We start from the raw sequence: 4,879 nt of genomic DNA on the forward strand, positions 1-4,879 counted from the left end.
ATTAAGGATTATATTGATGGGTTGCCTTTTACCATTGCACAAGATAATTTTGATGAATATAATATGCATGTGCTTGCTGCTTCTACTTGCAATTATTATGAGAGGGGAACTACATCTCCGCCTCTTTATGTTTCCAACACGATAGAATTGCAAGAAACTGTTTATACTATGCATTGGCCTTTACTTGGTGTGCATGAATTTTTCTTTATGACATGCCGATGCATAGAAAGAGAGTTATACTTCGTTGTTGCATGATATATTATACTTTGTGCTCACTACTAAATTACAAATCATTGTTAATTAAAATTGGCTTTGATATACCTTGGGATCCGGGTGGATCCATTACTTGAGCACTAATTGCCTAGCTTAATGGCTTTAAAGAAAGCGCTGCCAGGGAGACAGCCCAGAAGTTTTAGAGAGTCATTTATTTCTGTTGAGTGCTTTTATATAGTTTAAAAACAAAAAAATAAAGAGGGGAACCTAAAAACTTTTCAATAGGAAAGTGAAAGTGAGAAAGACAAGCATTGTTGAAGTGGGAGCTAGCCTTGAACTTTGTTCATGCTCACGGAAACTTTGTGAATCTTGATTACAGAAACTTTTCATCAAAAATAATTATCCCCTTGTACAATTCCATTGTATTATAAAAATAATGTGCTAAGGTTTGCCTTTAGGATGTTTACGATGCTTGTTGGTTTGTACGGTGCAGGACAGAAACTTTGGCTGTAGTGCGCGATTTTACATTTTTACTGGAACGTCAATTGGTTCTGATTCTTTTTTCACTGTCTTTATGTACAACTTGTTTATTTTTCCTAATTTTGATAGAATTTTGGGGGTACCAGAAGTGTGGTGAATGTTCAGATTGCTACAGACTGTTCTGTTTTTGATGCATAGTTTGCTTGTTTTGATGAATCTATCAATTTATATCAGTGGATTAAGCCATGAAAAAGTTATGTTACAGTAGACACGTTGCAAAAACAAAATATGAATTGGTCTACAATAGTACTTAGAATAGTGATTTGCTTTATTATACTAACGGATCTTACCGAGTTCTCTGTTGAAGTTTTGTGTGGATGAAGTGTCTAAGCGAGGATGTCTCGATATGAGGAAAAAGAAGAGAGGCAAGAGCTCAAGCTTGGAGATGCCTGAGGCACCCCAAGTAAATATTCAAGGAGACTCAAGCGTCTAATCTTGGGGATGCCCCGGAAGGCATCCCCTCTTTCTTCAACAAGAATCGGTATGTTTTCGTATTCGTTTCGTTCGTGCATTATGTGCAAGTCTTGGAGCGTCTTTTGCATTTAGTTTTCACTTTTCTTTTATGCACCATGCTGGTATGAGATAGTCCTTGGTTGATTTATAGAATTCTCATTGCACTTCACTTATTTTTTTTAGAAAAGGAGGATGACCCCTGGCCTCTGCATCTGTGAGATGCATACGGCCACTTTATTAATTATTCTCGAGGACCTTACAAAGTATTACAAACATATACCTGAATCCACCATCTTGGCAACATATGCGGCTACTCTTATCCATATGATGAAGGGATGCTAGCTGGGCCACTACCCAAACCACTCACCTAAACCTAACATCAAAAGCTGGAAGCCCCAGCCGAGCCACATACCGGGTCTGGGGCACAATCCGGTCAGACGCACTCTTGTGTCCTCATCGCCATCTTCCACAAGTCCGTATTCAGATTATATTGAGTCTTCTACTTTGTGAAGGCCACATCTGCCATTGACGTCACCATGACGCCAGACAACTACCTCCTCCTGCGCGAGTCCATCTCCGCGCATCGGGCGCCGAGCCTCCACAGCGCCATGCTGCCGATCTCCACCGCCATCAATGAGTGAGATGAAGTACCGCTCCACCATGGCAAGTACAAGGTGAGGAAGGGCGAGGTCGGCATCGGAGGCACGGCCGGAATATAAGCACCGCAGTCACGAGACATGCCCGGAGCTGCGATGCGGTATATCAGACGGCCGCCACCAGGAACCAGACAAGCTCGCCATGCACACCCAGCATCCCCATGCCCAAGTCGGTGCCTTCAAGAAGGTGACGACACTGTGGCGCCGCCGCCGCTTAGCCACCGGGGCTAGGGTTTTCACCCAGACGCAGGGGAAGGGGGGAGGCAGGGGAGGTTTAGCCTCGGCGCCGCCACCAAGGAGGGAATGTCCGGGACGCCATCGACGCCGTGACCACCACCGGCGGCCAAGGGTTTCCCCCGGCCAAGTACCCTGCCACCACCTCCAAACCAGACACAACATCAGCAAGCGCGTGCACGCCGGAGATCCAGGCCGGCCGGAAGTCATGCAACACGAGCGGACCAGATCGCCTCCGATCTGATGAGGGGAGCCCGGGGCCTCCCCGCGCCATGACCAGCAGCCACCGGGACCTCGCTGCCCGTGCAGCCGAGGAGATTAGGCCTACCTCACAGACGAGCACTCCCCACTGCTGGAGGAGTGCCGTCCGCCCCAGCGAAGCCGCTGCCTCAGATCAGTCGGCGTGGATCTGACCACCAGCGCACGCTACGACGCGCCGGCCGCCGAGCTCCGCCCCGCCGCGCCCGAAGAAGCAGCCCCCCGCGGCCCCTGTTCCAGGCAAGGTCAATCGAGATCCCGCGCCGCCGGCACTGCGCGGTCTTTGCCCGGCGGCGGGAGGAGAGGAAGGAGGTGGGGGCTGGGTTCGGCGGCGGCTAGGGTTGGGCGCCCGGGTCGCCCGCGGGGGGGGGGGGGCGACACGGGGCTATGGGGCGAACCAAGCGTGGGCTTATCTTTTGTAGAAAGAATTAAACTCTCTTGCTTCACTTATATCTATTTAGAGAGATGACAGGAATTGGTCATTCACATGGTTAGTCATAAAATCCTACATAAACTTGTAGATCGCTGAATATGATATGTTTGATTCCTTGCAAGAGTTTTGCGATATAAAGATGGTGATATTAGAGTCATGCTAGTGGGTGGTTGTGGATTGTAGAGACACTTGTGTTGAGGTTTGCAAGTCCCGTAGCATGCACGTATGGTAACCGTTGTGTGAATATTTGAAGCATGGGGTGTTTCTTTGATTGTCTTCCTTATGAGTGGCGGTCGGGGACGAGCGATGGTCTTTTCGTACCAATCTATCCCCCTAGGGGCATGCGTAGTAGTACTTTGCTTCGAGGGCTAATAAACTTTTGCAATAAGTATATGAGTTCTTTATGACTAATGTGAGTCCATGGATTATACGCACTTTTACCTTTCCATCATTGCTAGCCTCTTCGGTACCGTGCATTGCCCTTTCTCACCTCAAGAGTTGGTGCAAACTTCACCAGTGCATCCAAACCCCGTGATACGATATGCTCTATCACACATAAGCCTCGTTATATCTTCCTCAAAACAACAACCATACCTACCTATCATGGCATTTCCATAGCCATTCCGAGATATATTGCCATGCAACTTCCATCATCATCATATTCATGACTTGAGCATTCATTGTCATATTGCTTTGCATGATCATAAGATAGCTAGCATGATGTTTTTATGGCTTGTCCATTTTTTTGATGTCATTGCTACGCTAGATCATTGCACATCCCGGTACACCGCCGGAAGCATTCATATAGAGTTATATCTTTGTTCTAGTATCGAGTTGTAATATTGGGTTGTAAGTACCTAAAAGTGTGATGATCATCATTATAGAGCATTGCCCCATGAAAAAAAAAGAAAAAAAAGAAAAAAAGGAAAGGCCAAAGAAGCCTAAATAAAAAAGGGGGCCAAAGAAGCCCACCCAAAAAGAAAAAAAAGAAAAAAAGAAAAAGAAAAGGGGCAATGTTACTATCCTTTTTCCACACTTGTGCTTCAAAGTAGCACCATGTTCTTCATATAGATTGTCTCCTATGTTGTCACTTTCATATACTAGTGGGCATTTTCATTATATAACTTGGCTTGTATATTCCAACGATGGGCTTCCTCAAATGCCCTAGGTCTTCATGAGAAAGTTGGATGCACACCCACTTAGTTTATTTTGTTGAGCTTTCATACACTTATAGCTCCTAATGCATCTGTTGCATGGCAATCCCTACTCCTCACATTGACATCAATTGATGGGCATCTCCATAGCCCGTTGATTAGCCGCGTTGATGTGAGACTTTCTCCCTTTTTGTCTTCTCCACATTACCTCCATCATTATATTCTATTCCACCTATAGTGCTATATCCATAGTTTGCGCTCATGTATTGCATGAGGGTTCAAAAAGCTGAAGCACATTAAAAAGTATGAACCAATTGCTCGGCTTGTCATCGGGGTTGTGCATGATGGGGGCATTTTGTGTGACGAAAATGAAGCATGGCCAAACTATATGATTTTGTAGGGATAAGCTTGTTTTGGCCTTGTTGTTTTGAAAAGACATGATTGCTTTATTGGTATGCTCAAAGTATTATCGTTTTTTATGTCAAATGATAGAATATTGCTTTGAATCACTCGTGTCTTAATATTCATGCCATGATTAGACATATGATCAAGATTATGCTAGGTAGCATTCCACATCAAAAATTATGTTTTTAGCATTTACCTACTCGAGGACGAGCAGGAATTAAGCTTGGGGATGCTGATACGTCTCCATCGTATCTATAATTTTTTATTGTTCCATGCCAATATTCTTCAACTTTCATATACTTTTGGCAACTTTTTATATTATTTTTGGGACTAACATATTGATCCAGTGCCCAGTGCCAGTTCCTGTCTGTCGCATGTTTTATGTTTCGCAGAAACCCAATATCAAATGGAATCCAAACGGGATAAAAATAGACAGAGAATTATTTTGGAATATTTGGGATTTTCCGGAGGAAGAATCAACGCGAAACGGTGTCCGGGGTGGCCACAAGACAGGGGGGCGTGCCCTCCCCCAT

Source organism: Triticum aestivum, chromosome 1B (genome assembly GCF_018294505.1).
Source record: "Triticum aestivum cultivar Chinese Spring chromosome 1B, IWGSC CS RefSeq v2.1, whole genome shotgun sequence".
In the NCBI taxonomy this organism is placed as follows: Eukaryota; Viridiplantae; Streptophyta; class Magnoliopsida; order Poales; family Poaceae; genus Triticum; species Triticum aestivum.